This window comes from Azolla caroliniana, unplaced genomic scaffold (genome assembly GCF_043228905.1).
Source record: "Azolla caroliniana isolate FFs.n. ecotype wild unplaced genomic scaffold, voAzoCaro1.0.p SCAF_4, whole genome shotgun sequence".
NCBI classification, from domain to species: Eukaryota; Viridiplantae; Streptophyta; class Polypodiopsida; order Salviniales; family Salviniaceae; genus Azolla; species Azolla caroliniana.
Genome location: NW_028230439.1, coordinates 8,969,681 through 8,989,380, shown reverse-complemented (window position 1 = coordinate 8,989,380; position 19,700 = coordinate 8,969,681). Strand labels below are relative to the sequence as shown.

At 45.1% G+C, this 19,700-nt stretch overlaps 1 pseudogene; it reads left to right on the top strand.

Moving 5' to 3' along the window:
* The first annotated feature begins 18,295 nt into the window (after positions 1-18,295).
* On the top strand, positions 18,296-18,937 carry LOC147865041 (elongation factor 1-alpha pseudogene; annotated as a pseudogene).
* The last annotated feature ends 763 nt before the right edge of the window (positions 18,938-19,700 follow it).

Genomic DNA, 19,700 nt, shown 5'->3' with positions numbered 1-19,700 from the left:
CATCAGATGGATGTAAAGAATGCGTTCCTGCAAGGTGAGCTTGAGGAACAGGTGTACATGGTATAGGCCCCCGGATTTCACTCCGGAACGAACACTTCGGCGATGTGCCGGTTGAAGAAGTTCCTTTACGGACTAAAGCAAGCCCCGCGTGCCTGGAATGCGAAGATCACACAACAATTGTGTAGGATGGGCTTTGCGACGTCAAAATCGGACTCCTCACCGTTCATCCGGAAAGGTCGACTCAGGCCGGTTAGTATTTTACTTTATGTTGATGACTTGGTCATCACCGGTGCCGACCTAAGTGAAATCGACCGCGTGAAGCTCTAGCTTGCGACATCATTCGACATGAAGGATCTGGGGGACCTTCATTACTTCCTGGGGATCGAAGTGATCCGCACCCCCGAAGGCATACTGATCAGCCAACGACATTACGTGTTGAGTATGCTCTTCAAATTCAGGATGGCCGACTGTAAGTCTGTCTCGACTCCTCTGGATAGAACCGTCAAGCTTCGCCCCGATTCCGGAAAGGTATGCGACTCGACGAGGTTCCGAAAAATAGTCGAAAGCCTTATATACTTGACCATCACCTGACCAGATCTCAACTACCCGGTCGGGGTGATTAGTCAGTTCATGGCACGACCTACCGAGGAGCACCTTCAGTGTGCGCAATGCGTACTGTGGTACGTAAGCGGCACTAAGGACCGGGGGTTACTATATCGGACTGGTACAACCCCGCAGTTGGTCGGCTACACCGATGCCGATTGGGCCGGCAACTTCGCCGATCGCCGATCCACGTCCGGTTTTGCGTTCTCTCTTGGGAGTGCCGCGATCGCGTGGAGTAGCAAGAAGCAGCCGACAGTTGTGCTGTTGAGCACCAAAGCCGAGTATAGAGGAGCGGCTATCGCGACATGTGAAGCCATATGGTTGAAGCGGCTACTTAAGGATCTGCAGGTGGAGGTATCCGATCTAACGAAAATCTACTACGACAACCTCAGTAGCATCCAGCTAGCAAAGAACCCCGTCTTCCATGCCCGGACTAAGCACATTGAGGTGCACTACCATTTCGTCTGTGAGCATGTCCTCTCCGGTGAAGTCGAACTTCAGTATGTTCCGACGGATCGGCAAACCACTGACATCTTCACCAAGCCTCTTGGTCTGGACAAGTTGCAACAATTCTATGGTGCGCTTGGGTTGCGTCACCTCGATGTGCTGAACTTGAGGGGGAGAGACGTCCCGAATGACCATGGAAGGAGGAGAGAAGTTCGAGAAGACTGTGACGCCGATTCGGATGACGAATTCGATTTCGGATCGGCTGAAGAAGCCGAGGGCGGATCCGTGGAAGATTCCGAAAGCGGACATAAGGGGAGCAGTCAAAAGAAAGAGCCAAAGCCAACCAAGCGTGGGGGAGACAAAGCCATCAAGGGCGAGAAGACTGAAGACGAGTTGGAGACAACCAACTCCGATGAGAGCGAAAACCGATCGGAGGAAGCCGAGCCGGTTCGGATACGTTGAATCAACCAAGGGCCAAGCGGAAGAGAAGGCAACAGAAGAGGCGCCAACACCGCAACAACAAGGAAGCTGAGAAGGGCCGTGTGAGCAGACAAGCCGACCGGAAGGGTCGAGGCGCGCGGAATCGAACAGGTTGAGGAGCGCAAGCAAGGCGTGAAGCCAAAAGGAACTGGAGCGTAGATCCGGAAGAGCGGACGGAACCTCAAGTTGAGCTTGAGGGGGATTGTTGAGTGACAAGCTCAACATTGGGTGTGTAACACTGTGCATGACCCAATGCGTAGACTGGGTGCGTAAAATAGTACGCATAACGTAAGTCGTAGTAGTGTGTAAACCGCAAGGCCGTTGGAAAGATATTCCGCGTAGGAATATATTTTGGGAGTTAGTGTAGAGATCACTTATGAGCATTGAAGTACGTGTCAGTACTTTTGTCAGTCCGTATGGACTTGTATAAAAGTGCTCACTGAGCACATCCTATGTACAGATTGAGTATTATTTTTGAATTGAGTTTTTATGTGCACTCTCTCTCTCTCTTTGTCTCTCCCGCGTACTGTGTATATTCAAGCTCTTCATTAAACCTGCATTTCTGTGTTCGGTTTTCTATTGCTTCCACATGCTATTGTTTTTCAGTTCGGCTGACACACAGCGGAGTTCGAACATTTCATACTGAACGTTCTATCAAAGAATTGTGGTTGTGCGAATAGATACTAAGTTACTATAATCTTATCGATGTTACGCCAACATCGAGATCGTTACTTACGTAATACAATTATAGTAGGATAGATTGACGGAAAATAAACAGTTGCAAACCGAGATTTCCTACAACTAAACTTATATTACTAAAAGTAAAACGATAGATTTTACAATGCCTTCGGTTCCTTTTTATAGGAAATCTTGAAGGACTTCCTCATCAAGAAATACATATTGCCCTATCGGCAAGAACTACAAAACTTGTAACTAACTATAATTTTCAGTATTAACTATTATTCGGCAAAATGATGACTCATCGATCCTATTCCTCTATCCGACTTCGACTTTGATTCTGAACCTCCGACTCCGACGCTTCCCCATTATATCCGTCCGCCCCTTTGTCTGGGTAACACTTGGCACGCTCGTGGACCAGGGCCTTGCGCGACAAACCCACGATACCCTTCTATGCTGGTTGGTCGGGAGGAAGGTCCTCGTCCAATTCATCTTCAGCGCCGTCCTGCAAAATATCAAACAGGGAAGGTTCGTGTTGTTGGCTCTCCTTATCGTCGTCGTTTGAATCTACAGGTTGTTGTGTATCGTCGGTCGATGGTCGTGGTAGTGGTGGTGCAACTGGCTCTGGTGCACCGAGCCCTGAAATTTGGCTTTGTCTTTCACCTTCAAAGGCGTCCAACTGAACAACTGTGTCGATGTCATGTTTATCGAATTCTTGCATGAGTCGACTAATTTCTTCGCAGTGACAAGCTGCCATGTCATACAAATCTTTAGCAATATCTTCTTGAACAATTGATATTGCTTCTTTCGACATTTTGAAAAAGCCTTGTCCTTGTGCCTTCCGGTTGTCCCTGTCGGCTCGTAGAAGTTGAAGTTATGTTGCTTGTGCCGACCAGGTCTTCCAGCCCTTATCCATTGACTCGGTTACCATTTCTAAGGTTTTGAGTTTGTGGCGTTTCAGTATTGTGCGTATTTTTTCCCCGCCCATACTCATCCAGAATTGTGCTTCTGCCAATGCCTTCCGTAAATCAGTGATCTGTGCATTGGTTGCACCCTCTACTTGCATCAATCGTGCTTGAGCGACTAACAAGTCGAGTTGCCGTTGCTCGGATGGCTTCCAGGTTTGCACACCGCTGTTCTAAATTTGATTATGTGGATGCCCATTCCTCTTGCTCTCGAGCATATTTCTCATTCAGTTGAGTGAGCAGAGTTTCCTTTTCCACCAGCTATTCTGCGTAGTATTCCTCTTGAACCTTGACATACTCTTCGAGCTCTTCGACCCGTTCTGCTTGTTGGTGCGTGGTTTCCTGTTGTTGTGCTAATTGTCGGCACAACCTTTTTATCAAATTGTCCTTGGCATCTAGCCATTTGCCGACTTCCGTTTTTGTTAATTGTAACCGATCCTTTATTTTCTTTGATCGGGTTTCGACTTTCTCAGCTCTGGCTTCTGCCTGTTGTAATTTTTGTTGCGGGTCTGGATCAGACTCTAAGGGGCTGCTTGATGAAGTCTGCTACAACAATTCTTCCTTTGTTTTCTACAGTTGTTCTTTTGTCTATTGAAGTCGTTTTAACAACTGCTGGTTTTCGGCTTGCTTATTTGTGCATTGAGCATTCAAAATTTCCGATGCTGCCGTTGCCTTTTTATACAAATCAGCCATATCCTTGGCTGCTCGGCTTGCCTTTTCATATTCTCTATGTACCTCTACTAGAGCCTCATGCAATGGTGGCATCTGGATGACTTCTCCCTTATTTTTCTCATGTCAACAACTCCACTTAATGATTTCTGGATCATTATCTGATCCCGGTGCTCCAGTGCCATTCGCTCCAACAGCTCCTGTAATCTACGGGCCAACCACTCTACTAATTCATAAGAAGTGCCAAATTGTAGAATGACAGCAAGTTTGTGTGGTGCTAGGGGGATGTCGGAGAATGCAGTTGCTTCTCACACCGTTGTTACTGATGACTGACCTTTCTGGATTCTGGTTGTGTCGTTTGGATTGACACAAGGTACTTGTGTGGGCTGCATAGCTTGTTCCTCTTTTCTCTCCTTTTTTTTGTGCAGGTTCCTCTTGTTGAGCCTACGGAAAGCGTTGAGCCCTTTCCTTTACTTGACGTTGTTGTTGCATTGGTTGGTCAGGTTCAACAGGTGCCGATTCTTGATTAGGTTGGGGTGGTTGTGGGACAGGTACAGAGTCGGGTTGGGGATTTTGTGTCGACTTGGGAATTGGTGAGGGTACCGGTTGTTGTGGTTCGGGTTCTGGTTGAGTGGCATCGACCTGCGTCGATTCTGCTTCTTGCCACTCCTCATGTTGTACTTGTCATTGGGGTCAGGAAGCTGGTTGTGGCCGTGGTGGCCCTATTCTTCTTGTCGGTTTTCCGATCTCTATGTCGGAAAAAGCACCGACAACCAGCGAGCAAAGATCGGCTTCATTGGTTTCCCTTTTTGCACCCCATACAGTTGCTCCCATAGAGCTTCTGTTGACAGCAACCCCCAGTCAAAAATTTCGCCCTCATACGTGGCAATTATGAAGTCGACTCTCTTTTTGGGCATGCAGTAAAATCGGGGACTAACAAATCCCACTTCTAACAAACATTTGGCCACTTCATGAAAAAATTCGTCCTCCCCTCCTTGTGTTTGAAAAGCTTTGGCCGAGGGAGAATATTCTCCGAAATACGACTTTTGCATGTCCTTGTCCATTTTTTGGAAATCATCAAAGCCTTCTCATTTTAATTCCAATACTCGGTGTACCTGTTTGTTCATAATTTTGGAGACATCGATTTGATGCAGAAGTTATGCAGCACGAGGGTGGGGCTCTGCCTCTGCAACCTTGATGAAACCCTACAGATTCTTGTTCACGAGCCACTGGCACAGGTTATCAGAAACAAGGATTGGCATTATTTTGTCTTCGAGAGAGAGGTTGGAGTTTTGTGAAGAAAGCTTTAGGCTATGGCGGGGAAGAGCAGAAAACTTTACATCACGAATACGCTTCTGTTTTTGTGGTGACACAGAAGTTGAAGAAATAGGTTTTAAGGAAATGAATCGTTGCATGATGCCTAGGGAATAGAGAAAGCTACTATTAATGTAAGTAATAGTCCAAAAATAGTAATAATGGCTCCACTACTCTTGTAATGTGTGCATGCATTATTACCACCAGTTTACTTATAGTGTGACAAAGACTTCCCCAAGATTTCGTTTTCTAACAATTACTTTTTGCCAAGATATATCTATCTATATATATATATATATTGTGTGTGTGTCTGTGACATCTACCACGTCTTGTTGCGGAGGATGTTGCATGAAAGGGGTTCTCCAGTATTGACCCGTGATAGGGTTTAAGCTGAAAACCATTTACCCATTTCAGGAGAATGTCCCCGGACAGGGCTCCGACTTGGTACGTACCATTTTTGCTATTAATAATCCAGAATGGTCCCGTCTATCGAAATCAAAGCTTCTCGGGCATAGACCCCATTTTTATTTGAAACACTAACATCAGTTTTCCGATTGCGAACTGTTTCTTTGCATGTTGACGGTGAAGGTCAAAAAATGCTTTCGTTTGTCATTGCTTGTGCTCTAAATGTATCATAGCTTGTATCTGACTTTCCTCTAATAGCAGTAATTCTTCTTTCCGAATTTGTTCCGATTGTAGCTCATCTAACCTTTCTGTTGCTTGAATTCAGAGTGTTGATTTTATAGAAGTCTTATATGAAGTCCTATATGCCCATAAGGCACTATTCAGTTTCTGATCCCAATCTATACGATTTTCATTGACTATTTTCTTGAGTATCATTTGTAGCGTTTTATTTGTCGACTTCGCTAAGCCATTTGCTTGAAGGTAATAAGGAGTACTTTTCTTATGAACCACTGCATAATATGTGGATAATTCATGTACAATTTTATTAATAAAATGTGTACCTTGGCCACTTACCAATTCAATTGGACACCCATATCGGCACCATATACTTTCGTATAGAAATTTTGCTGTCGACGCTGCCATGTTATCTCGTTGTTGTGAAGATCTGTCTCTATGTGCGGATCATGAGGCAGAACCGTCGAGGTTCTGGACCGGAAGGACTCAAAGCACCCACTAGCTTTAGCGAGAAAGGATTTAAGATAGTTTGAGGGAGAGAGATTGAGATGGCGAGAGAGAGATAGAGAGTGAGAGAGATAAGATCGAACTTTTAACTTTAGATCCGAGAGACAAGATATATCATCAATTGGAGAACGAAATTTTCTTCTTCTTAAATTTTTGAATCAAAACATAACATTCCTTTGATCCTTTTCATCCATCCTTTTATAGACACACCCATGCATATGATGCATGTGAGGGTACAAGACATGCATACAATGCATGGAATGAATGTGATGCATGTTTGCCATTTGGCGCTCATGCATCACATCTCACTCAATTAAGCTCTAATATAAGAATTTACATGTAAAATTATAATGATAGGGAAAACACTTCTAAAGAAATGACATAGCCTAGTGGTAAGTTTATAGACTTTCAATGTGGAGGTGCAAGGATCAAGTCTTCAATTGCACTCCTTTTGAATATACACACATATATATGTTTTTTATTATTAATGTATTTTTACAAGGCATTTCTCCGTCTGGTCGTCATCTCATCGGCTCCATCGGTCGCGGTCGCCAAGTGATGTCAGATGCCGGATCCTGTCGGACACTGTCGTCGGTCGTTGTCGCCGGATTCGTCCAAAACATATGCATTTGGCTATATCCATTCGTTAAGTCATACAACTTAACCTTTCTATGCTCCACACATAGACACAAGGATAATAGCTTTTGCTCTGCCTTATATATGGTGGGTTCTGTATTTGTCCTATCTATGTGGGATATCACATATTTTCCTCTTCTTCTTTGCAAACTTCATACCCACATAACTTGACACTTAGATTGTCCGTTTCCTACGTAGTAAAGTACATTCAAAAGCTCTTCAAGACCTCCATCTTTTTGTACCAAGATATTAAACTTATTTAAAATAGTATCTTTACTATTATTGTTTTATATTTCGTGAGAAGAACCATGCTCGATTTCGTATGTTCCTTACAAGTTTCACACTATCGCCGAAAATCTTCATGACACCGTAAAGGTTTACCCTCTACCCACTTAGTGAAGTAATTAGTGGCTACTATGATGTATCGATTCCCTGTTCGAATTGTTGCTGGTTTAAATGGGCCGACAAAGTCTAATCCCCATTTCTGGAATGGTTCCAAAGGCAAAACGGGTTGAAATGGCATCTTGTCTTTTTCAGTAGGTTGACCCATTCTCTGACATAAATCGCATTTCCGACAATATTCGATTGAATCTCTCATAACTGTCGGCCACCATAACCCACAGTTCTAAATTTTCTGAGCAGTAGTTTTGCCGGCATAGTGCCCTCCTGCGATACCATAGTGAGATTCTCGAAGAATTATCTCTTTCTCAAATTGTCATACATCTCATTGCTAAATTCCATCAACTCCTTTATGGTACAAGGTGTCATTTAAAAGACAAAAATTCCGGCTGCGAACTGCTAACCGTTTTCTTTCGTCTGATGATAGATTCTTGGGTGGTAACCCTATCATAAGAAAAATTGTCATTTCTGTAATCCAAGCATCCTCGATCTCCTCATTTATTTCCTGCACTCGTACCGCCTCTACTCGAAAGAGTTGGCCATTCGGAAAATCACCTTTAACTCCTATGCACTCTTCTCCCGACTCTAATCGGTTAAGGTAATTTGCGATGGCATGTTGCACACCTGGCCTATGCAGAATGTCGAATTCAAATTCCTGAAGTAATAGCGTCCAACGTGCCAGTTTGCCGGTTAATTCTTGTTTGGATATCAAATATAGTAAAGTAGAGTGATCCACATGGAATGTAAATTTGTTCCCTAGAAGGTAGTGTCGAAATTTGTTGATACTGTAAATCATTCTCAAAGCTTCCCTTTCAGTTGTCGAATAATTCCTTTCAGTTGTGGATAGTTTCCGACTAGCGTAGTAAACTGCTCTGTACCAGCTTGGTTCGGATAACTGCATTAGTGCGCTTCCGATTGTTACATTGGATGCATCGACAAACACATTAAATGGTTTGTTCCAATTAGGTGGTTGGATAACCGGAACTCTAGAGAGCATTTTCTTTAGACATTCGTATGCATCTTGCTCCACAATCGTCCATTGGAAAGGCGTTTTATGTACTATTGTATGTAGTGGAATGGCAACATCAACAAGATATTTGATCATCCAACTATGCCATTTTATTTACCCTAAAAATCGACTAAGGCTCTCAACATTGGTTGGTGCCGGTGCATCTAATATCGCCTTGACCTTGTCTGGGTCAACTGCAATTCCTTCTTGACTGACAATGTACCCTAATAGTGGTCTACTGGTAACCCCGAACGCGTAGCTAGCCAGATTCAAGCTAAGCCGACCTTTCCGACATCGTTCCAAACACAATTGCAAATGTTCAAAATGTTCTGACTTCCGACTGTAGACATGCATGAATGTTGGAATGTACTCAGCAAAAATTTCCTGTATGACTCTTTGAAATGTGGCTGGAGTAGTTTTTAACCCGAACATCATTATGACCTGTTGAGCGGCAAGCTCAACTGGAGCCGGATCGGCTGAATAAGCATGAGCCAGCAAGCGAGACGGATCGGTAAGCTGTGAGCAACCGAGCCGACAAGTAACAGGGCCGGTGAGCTGGGGAGCCGGTTAGCCAGATCCAATCAATAACCGGAAGCCTAATATTAGCGTAGACTACTAGGAAATTATAGTCTCATAGTAAGTGTCAGATGCTCGTGTGAGCATTGAAGTATGCGGTACTTCTGTCAGTCCCACGAGGACTTGTATAAATAATGCTACTGAGCATAGTTGTATACACAGAGTGTTTTTATTGTTTTTGAATATAGCCTTGAAGTTCTGCTCTCTCTGTCTCTCCCGTGTACTGTGTGTATTCCCTACCTTCTCTGTTTTCTAACACTTCTGCAAGTAATCGTTTACATGGTATCAGAGCGCGAGGGCTGAGAACCTCTGCAGCCGACAAACGCTTGAAAGCAAACCCTAACAGGTCGTAAAACAGTAGACAAAGAAGTGATGGATAGAGGGATGGCTAACTCGCTCCCTGTGGAGAAACTCGACAGATCCAACTATGCATCTTGGTTGTATAAGATGCACCAATACCTGCTTGGGCATGGCTACTAGAGTTTCGTCAAAGGAGCCAACGAAACAACACCTGATGCGGCACATAAGAATTTCCCAGTGTGGGAACAATCGGCAAGCAAAGTGATGTACTACTTCGCGTCCAGTGTCGGAGACCAGCTGTTGAGCCACATCTGAAATGCCAAGACGCCGAAGGAGGCTTGGGGGAACTTGAAGAAGGTTTTTGCCGCGAGCACTACAACCTGGAAGCTGTAACTCCGACAGGAGTTGAGCAATGTTTGACAGAAGGACATGTCGGTGGCGGATTACACGGCCCGGATAAAAGAGATCTGTGACTCGCTTGCCTCTATCAACGTTACCCTAGAGGAAGATGAGATGGTACAGGTATGTCTTGGGGGCCTGGCATCTAAGTTCAGAGCGTTCCGAACGGCTATGTGTACAAGGGAGAGTACGCCGTCATTTTTTGACTTACAGTCGATGCTCCTTGTAGAGGAGAACCACGCCGGTGCATCAACTAGTGCACCCACTGACAACCGGATGCTGTACACGGAGGCGGATCGGTCCCGTGGGCATGGTGGACAAGGCGGGTCGGCACACAATGGAGGTGGCTGGCAAGAGAAAGAATGAAGGCATAGAGAACGTGCCGACAGCGGTTCTGGGACTCCCACAAGCAGGGGGAGTCATGGCGACACCGGAAGACGCCAAGAGAAGTCAGCAACAGAATGCTGGTATTGTGGCAAAAAGGGCCACAGAGAAAGCGAGTGTTGGAGAAAACGAGCCGATTCGGACAAATCCGGATCCGGCAAGGACGACAAGGATGGCCGACAAAGCTTGCACTACACGAAGGGATCGGGAGGATCCAAGATCGGCAACGGGCCATCCTAGGTGATGAAGCACGAGGCGAACTCGATGAAGAAGACCATTTCCAAATCGGAGGAAGTGTGGTATGTTGATTCCGGTGCGTCAAACCATATGACGAACCACAAAGAGTGGTTCTCCTTTTTGGAGAAACCGGATCAACCAGGAGTAGTCGAAACTGGAGACAACACTCCTCACCCAATTGTGCACGTCGGAGAAGTCCCTTTGAGCCACGTCGGACAGAAGGGGAAGTTGATGAATGTATTACACATTCCAACAATCACGAAGAACCTGGTGTCGATCGGACAGATCGTCGACCAAGGGATGCAGGTGCGGTTTACGCACCTCGGATGCTTCATCGAGGAAGAGGGCCATATTATTGCGTAAGGGCGTAGAGACGGGAGGATGTTTATCCTCGACACCAATGACGTCAGCACCACTCTGTTTGCAAAAGGACAGAAGGTCGAATTGGACATCGACATGTGGCACAAGCGGATAGGCCACGTCAATTACCGGAGGCTTCAAGACCTGCAAACGAAACAAGTTGTTTTCGGTTTGCCGAAGTTTAGCGGCCGGAAGGCCCAAGTATGTGAAGCCTGCCAACTCGGGAAGCAACACCGGCTTCCATTCCCCACCGAACGTAACCGGAGCCGTAACAAGCTCGACCTTATCCATTCGGATGTGTGGGGACCAACACAGAATGTTAGTCTTGGCGGGAGTCGATATTTCGTCTCCTTCATCGACGACTATACGTGGCACACATGGATCTACCTCATTGAGCGTAAGAGTGAAGTCTTCGAGTGTTTCCGGAGTCTCCAAAGCATAGTGGAACGGGAATCGGAGAGGAAGATCAAATGCTTGCGGTCGGATGGCGGGAAAGAATACTTTTCCGGCCAATTCAACAGTTATCTGCAGCAAACGGGAATTCGGCGAGAGTTCAGCTGCAGATACACACCGCAACAGAACGGTGTTGCCGAGAGGAAGAACCGATCGCTTATCGATGCGGCAAGGGCAATGCTGGAGGAGAAGAGTATGCCCAAATTCTATTGGGCGGAGGCAGTCCGAACGACTGTCTACATCCAGAACCGGATCGGTGACAAGGTGTCAGCTCACGAGCTGTATTTCGGTTGGAAGCCGAATTTGAGACACCTTAAGATCTTCGGTAGCATTGCATTTGTGCATGTACCGGATGAGAAGCGGAGGAAGCTGGATGCAAAATCGGAAAAATGCATCCTAGTCAGCTATGCTCAAGAGCAGAAGGGTTATAAGTGTTATAACCCCCAGAAAAAGTAGGTCCGAGTTAGTCGAGATGTTGAGTTCGATGAATCGGCATCGTGGTACTCCTTACCGGCTCCGACTTCCGAATCCGACCTGGTGCCGGTGGATGAGGCTATTGAGCCTGAACCGGCCCAAGTAGAGGATGATGAAGTGTGGACTCAGGATGAGAGTCCGGAATCGTTCCAGTTGAGCGGGCCAAACGAGAGACTGAGTCAATCTGACCAGTTCGATGAGGAACTGGCGAGTAGTGGAGACTCTGCTGTGCACTCCCCGCGCAAGGAACCGAGGCGACGATTCACGCGCAAAGAGAAGGGGAAGAAGAAGATGCCGGAATTCGAAACCGGCAATGATGAGTTGGATCAGTGTGCATCCGACTCCGACAAGGAGAAAGGCGGCTCTTCAGCAATGAAGATCGAACCGGCCAAGAAGGGCCTAAAACCGGGTAACAGTGAGTTACGTCGGTCCACCCGCCAGAAGGATCCCGTCAAGCGGTACGGGTACAATGAGTACATGGAGCATCACTATGCGTACATGACTAAGGTGGCGGAAGTGCGTGAGCTGGAGAGCTACGTAGAAGTGGCCAAGGACACCAATTGGCGTGCCGCTATGGAGGAAGAAATGCGGGCACTTGATGTCAACAAGACATGGGACCTGGTTGATCCTCCTCGTCACTGTAAACCGATTAGATGCAAGTGGATATACAAGGTAAAGTACAACGCCGACGGTTCTGTTAACCGGTATAAAGCCCGGTTAGTGGCGAAGGGATACACGTAGACCCACGGAATCGACTACGACGAGACCTTTGCTCCGGTAGCGAAGATGACGATGGTTCGTGTGGTGCTGGCGGTTGCTGCAACAAAGGGGTGACATCTTCACTAGATGGATGTGAAGAATGTGTTTCTTCAGGGTGATCTTGAAGAAGAAGTCTTTATGACTTAGCCCCTCGGATTTCAATAGGAGATGAACAAGTTGGCGGTATGCCGACTGAAGAAGTCGTTGTACGGCCTGAAGCAAGACCCTCGAGCTTGGAATGCGAAGATCACGCGCCGGTTGCGTAAGATGGGGTTTGTGGCCGCCAAATCAGACTCTTCGTTGTTCATCCGGCAAAGGCTCAACCGGCCCGGTATGTATACTGCTGTATGTTGATGATCTAGTCATCACCGGATCGGGTGTTCCAGAAATCAGCCGCGTCAAGTCCCTGTTGACGGACGTATTTGAGATGAAGGACCTGGGGGACCTTCATTATTTTCTTGGGATCGAGGTGATCCGAACCCCTGACGACATATTACTCTCACAACGACATTACGTCTTGAATATGCTGTACAAGTTCGGCATGATAGAATGCTGACCTGTCTCCACACCCTTGGATCGGAACCATAAGCTCCGTCCCAGCTCCGGTCCGGCCTACAACAAGAAACGGTTTCGACAAATTGTTGAAAGCCTTATTTACCTGACTATCACACGCCCTGACATCAGCTATCCGGTCGAGATGATAAGTCAGTTCATGCAGAAGCCGACCGTGGAGCACCTTCAGTGCGCGCAACGGATATTGTGATATGTAAGCGGCACGAAGGACCGGGGACTGTTATACCGGCGAGGTATAACCGAAGAGCTCGTTGGTTACACGGATGCCGACTGGGCCGGAGATGCATCAGATCGCCGATCAACCTCTGGTTACATGTTTTACCTAGGTAGTGCAGCTGTTGCATGGAGCAGCAAAAAGCAGCCAATAGTTGCTCTGTCAAGCACTGAGGCTGAGTATCGGGACGCTACCATTGCCACTTGTGAAGCCATTTGGCTTCGGCGACTGCTGCAAGACTTATGGATTGAAGTACCGACCCCGATTCTGGTCTACTGCGACAACATAAGCAGCATACAACTCACCAAGAACCCTGTGTTCCATGCTCGCACGAAGCACATAGAAGTGCATTATCACTTTGTGCGTGAGCGGGTCATGAGCGGTGAAGTTGAACTACGGTATGTTCACACGGATCGGCAAGTTGTTGACATCTTCACCAAGCCACTCGGATCGGACAAGTTGCAGCACTTTACCGACATGCTTGGTGTTTAGCATCTCGACGTGCCACACTTGAGGGGGAGAACGGGCAGAGACACCGGAACGGGCAAAGGCAAAGAGACTGCCGATTGCGCCGGTGAGGGAAGAACAGAAGGTGGCAGAGTCAAGAAGGACAGAGCCGACCAAAGGAAGAAGGCCAAGAACCGGACATGGTCCGATGTGGTGAAGGGCTTGGAACAAGAAGACGAATCGGGAGCAGCCGATTCGGACAAGAGCTGGAACGAATCGGACACAGTCGATTCGGTTCAAAAGACAGATTCCATAGAACTGGATCAATTCAAAGCCAAGCAGACATGGATGCTGCGGAAGTCGATGCCATCGCGGAGAAACCGACGGATCGATAAGCGCCGGAGTCATAACAACGAAGGAGCTGAGAGGGGCCTATTGAGCAGACATACCGACCGAGAAGGTCGAGGCGCGTAGAACAAGAGGGGTCGCGGCAAACAAAACCAGACCGGACGAGGAGCGCGAGCAAGGCGAAGCGACGCCAGGAGAGGTCGGTTGGAAGAACCGGCTGCTACAGAGACTGACACTAAGATCCAACCTCAAGTTGAGCTTGAGGGGGAGTGTTGAGCGGCAACCTCAACTGGAGCCGGATCGACTGAATAAGCCTGAGCCAGCAAGCGAGATAGATCGGTAAGCTGTAAGCAACCGAGCTTGCAAGCAACAGGGCCGGTGAGCTGGGGAGCTGGTTAACCGGATCCAATCAATAACCGGAAGCTTAGTATTAGCGTAGACTACTAGGCAATTCTAGTCTCAGAGTAAGTGTCAGATGCTCGTGTGAGCATTGAAGTACGCAGTACTTCTGTCAGTCCCACGAGGACTTGTATAAATAATGCTACTGAGCATAGTTGTATACACAGAGTGTTTTTATTGTTTTTGAATATAGCCTTGAAGTTCTGCTCTCTCTGTCTCTCTCGTGTACTGTGTGTATTCCCTACCTTCTCTGTTTTCTAAGGCTTCCACAAGTAATCGTTTACATGACCGCCACAAATACCCCCCATTCGGTGACAAAGGCTATCATTTCTTGATCATCCGGATGCATTCTTACTTGATTATACCCGCTAAAGCCATCTAGAAAACTGTACATTTTGTGACTAGCCACTACATCCAATACACCGTCCGTAAATGGTAATGGAAATGCATCCGTTACTGTTGCTACATTAAGTTTCCGATAGTTGACACATACCCGAATCTTTCCATTCCTTTTTGGTACGACTACAATCAGGCTCACCCATGTAGTTTTTTTCATAGGACGAATAAACCCTACCTTAATTAGTTTATCTATTTCTTCTTTGACCTTAATTGCATAATTAGGATTTAGACGATACCTGCGTTATTGAACAGGATTTGCATCTTTATGCATATTAATTTGGTGTTGACAGAAAGTTGGATCCAACCCTTTCATGTCTTCGAAGGACCAGGCGAACACATCCTTATATTGTTTGAGTAAACCGATTAATCGTTGCTTGTTAGCTAACAACATGTCCTTGGCGATCAATATTGTTTTTGGTTCAAGCGTTTTATCTTCCCCATCTAAATTTATATCCTCTAATGCTGAAGCTTGAACTCGTTGAGATACTTTCATTTCTTTTTCGGTAGCCTCCTGCTGAAGGCGAATTTCTTTCATTGTTTGATCATCAAGTGGTAAGTCATCCCGTGGATCAACATATGATGTAAGAGCTTGTAATATGTCCACCTCGAACAAGGGATAATTTTTGGGTTATCATTAAAATAATTATTCTCCTCCACTTCATCCAATCCTTCCATCATATTGACTGCCTCTACATGAACCGGCAGGCATTGCCTACTTGTAGTAATCTTATTTTGGGTGGATACCCGAATTTTATTTTTTCCTTTCCTGAATGTTAATAAATTCTGATTCCAAATTTGCTTAATATTGGCAGTCTTTAACCATGGCCGCCCTAATAGGAAAGGATATGCTCCAGGGGCCTCCAAATGAAGCACTATTGCTGATATTTGAAAAGTGTGACCACCTAAAACGACATCTAATTGCCTAATTAATCCGATTGGTCACACCGTACTGGTATCAGCCATTCTTAACCAAAATGGACATGCATCCCATTTAGTGATACCAAGCTTGTCACAAGTAGTTTTATTAATTACATTTACTCCTAATCCACCATCTACAATAGCGTCATCAATTTTTGGCCATGGATTATCACTCTTATTGATGGATTCTGCTCATCCATAATTGTCGGACTATTACTTGGCTGACTATAATTAATTGCTACCTGTTCTATCCCTTTCTGAGCAATCAAAGTTACCACTTTCTCCGTAAACCGTGAAACCAATTTCAGTAATCCTGTTAAGGGTAATGACACTTGGCAATCAGCCAAGATTTTCCAAGATTCCTCATGTTTGTGCATTGCCATTGCTATGCGTAGTTCGTTAACTTGGTTTATCTCATTGTCCTGCAACATCCTTGACACATTATTTTTATTTGCTTCTTCCACCCATTCCTTGGCTGCTTTTCTAACAGCTTCCTGTATTTCCCATTCTGATTGTTTACCTTTACTTTTGGTAAGGACCTATTGAATTTCTGGTATCACCATATTAATGATAGGTGTTTTTCCTTTGGTTTTAGACAGACATTGATTTGCATAATGTCCATCTTTCTTGCAAATATAACATTTAGGAGTGAATGATCCACAGCCTTCACCCTGTTCATATTGGGGACATCTATCCGGATGTTCTCTCTAAGAATCATGTTGAAATTGTCGTGACGCTTTTGGCTTATAGAATTTTTTGTTGTTAGGTCGATTCTGTTTATTTTGATAACAACCTCCTTTTTGTTGTTGATGACTATTATCTTGCGGTGCTAAAATATCTTGATCTTGATTCTGTCGATAATCATACTGTCGGGCGTCCTCTTGTGTTGGACCTTGATTATCATTTCTCCTATATTCATTCCAATCATTATTCGGTCGCCTTTCCGAATAATTCTGATTATCATACCGGTCATCCTCCTGATACCGGTTATTGAACCTATTACGGTTATCTTGGTAACCATTTTCCGGAAAAATTTGCCGTACCGGCACTATTGCTTTGTTAGAAAATTATATTCACATTGTTCTATTGAATGGGCCTTAGAGTGACAGATTGTGCAATGTGTACGTAAACTACACTTGATTGTTGAATGCCCAGTATTCAAACAAGTAGTACACTGTACTGCTTGGTGAAACTGTAACTCTTCCATAGTTGGCAAAGTATGATGCAATGCCAACATATCCATACTTCTTACATTTTTTGGATTTCGACCCATAGCAATTGTCTTATCGTTCACTGTTACCCGTAAGAATATACGGGGAGGCATAAGGGTATGTGTAATGATGTGGTTGTATGTATGTGTCAAGTAAATGAGTGGGTGAGGATGAGTATGTGTATGGACACATGCACAATTATCTGCATGTATAAGAATGTGTAACGGTCTTATTTATATCGGTCATGTAACCGTTACATTAGATGTATTATATAAACCCCCTATGGGGTATGTAAGAAAATAAACCCCCTATGGGGAGGAAAGGATATGTAGGTTATGTCACATAGAGATAGAGGATGAGTACCACTTTACATGCAAGTGTCCAACCTATGCTGAAATAAGGGCAAAATACCAAGACATACTTGGTTCGTCTCCCACCCTCCCCAAACTATTAGATACTCTAGATATAAAGAAATTAGGCAAATACATTCTAGAGCTAAAACAACACAGAGAGAATAAGTTACAAAATGTTGACAATAATGTTGCTAATGATCACGAACATGTAACAAATGAAGTTTTTCAGGAACAGGAGGAGACAACGAATGCCGACAAACTTGCACCACTCGGCGTTTCCATTGATGAGGCAGAAAACCAGAGAAGAACCAGACGTCCTCGGGTGTCGGGTTTCAAAGCAACTCGACGTGATGTAGAAGCAATATTCAAAATAAGGGAACGTGAGCTACACCGCCTAGAAGCCATGGCTAGGGCACTCTGTACATTGGAACCACGGGTCACACCCACATCAAGACCCTTTGACCCCCCACTTCTTTTCGAGAAGCTTGGGTGGAAATAAAATTAGGCTTAGTGTATAGTTACTTTCGAGTATACTACGTATTGTACACTACTAGAACTCTTTTAGTTTAAGTTCTATTTTTAACTTAATTTTATTTTAGTTATGATGACTGGATAAATACTCTTTTGTTGTAAACCGATTGTCTCATGGGCCAAATTTGGCCTTAGTATATCTTTCTTTCTTTATTTCTTTCTCTAGGGAGGGGGGTGAAGCCATTCTAGGTTTCAGCCCCCACCCAACAACACTTTTGGCACACCCGAACGGCCGACCCTCCCTTGAGCAGAAGTCACTCCCTCACTCTCCCTCTCCATCACTAATCTCTCTCCCTCTCTCTCCCTCTCTCCCTCTCTGCCAATCTTTGTGTTAAAAGAGTGTGGTTTTGTGCGTGTACTGTTTATGTGGGAGCCTGCCGCCAATGGAAATCTCACGTGCTTGGGTACTCTACAAGCTCAAGGTTGAGTAGGAGCATGGCATCACCATTGATATCACTTTTTGGAAGTTTGATGCCACTAAGTACTGCTGCGCTGTCATTGATGCACCTAGCTACTGGGTGACTTAATCAAGAACATGATCACTTGAACTTCACATGCGGATTGTGCGTTTTGATCATTGATTCAACTACCAGTTGTTTTGAGGCCAGTTCCAAGAATGGACAGAAATGTGAGCATGCTCTGCTTGCATTTACTCTTGGGTGACGCAAATGATTGGTGCTGCAACAAGATAGATGCCACTACTCCCAAGTATTCTGAAGCGAGATATGATGAGACCACAAAGTAAGTATTAACTTAGCTCAAACATGTTGGATACAACCTTGAGAAGATTCCACTTTTTCCTATATCTAGTTTTGAAGATGAATATAGGATAGAGAGCTCTAGCAACCTTGATTTGTATAAAGGTCCTACACTAATGGAAGCGCTAGATATGATTCAAGAGCCAAAGAGGTCATCTGATAAGCCTCTGCACCTACCCTTTCAAGATGGGTACAAGATCCGTGGTATTGGAACTGTTCCAGTCGGCCTAGTTGAGACTGGTAGAATCAAACCTGGTATGGTGGTTACCTTTGCACTAATAGGATTGACTACCTAAGTTAAGTGTGTGGAAATGCATTATGAAGCAGTCTTAGAGGCTCTATCTAGTGACAATGTTAGCTTCAATGTGAAGAATGTCGTTGTCCAAGGATCATAAGAGAGGGTATATTGTGTTTGAGAATGACCCAACTAGGGAAGTTGTGAACTTCACATCTCAGGTGATCATAATGAACCATCCTGATGACAGATCGGGCAACTAGGAGTCAGGAGACAAATTCTACGTATGGGGCGAGATCCTGATACACGACCAGGAAGATGCGAAGACGTACATGGCGCTGCTCAAGTTCCTGTAGTCTTGAAATTTCAAGATGAAGAAAGCCGGATAGACGGCCACGGCCATTGAGAGAGCCGGCCAGCATGTCCGACATCTGGCAGGGTCACGACCACTAGCTGATGGTGCTCGATAGCCGACGAACAGGCACGACCGGCGGCTGGCAAAACAGAAATGACCAGGATGGACTTATACCAAGATAGAGTAGAGAGAGAGCTCCACCGATCTCGGCCATGGCTCCGACAGGATCATCCAAGCCAACAAGGGAAAGAACAAGGAATAAGAGATGAAGGAAGAAGAAGAAGATGATGATGATGATGATGACAATAATGATACAGAAGAAGACGAAGATAGAAAAGAATAGGAAGAAGAAATAGAAACAATTGAGAAGAATCAAAGACAAAATCAGGAAGCACACAGAAGGAGAAAGGTGAAACAGAGACAAAAACGAGGAAGCAAAGAAGAGGAAGAAGAGAAGAATGCACAAGAAGAAAAGAAAGAAGAAAAAGAGGAGACAGAAGGAAACGAAGAAAGAGAAGAGGGGTATGAAGGGAAAATTTTAGAAACATAAGGGCAGAAGAGATGAAATTTCAAAAGCTCATGGGCATGACTCGAGATTTCAAAAATTGGAGGGTAGAAGAGGAAATTTCGAGAATTCAAGGGCATAAAATCAAATTCAAAAAAAATAAAAA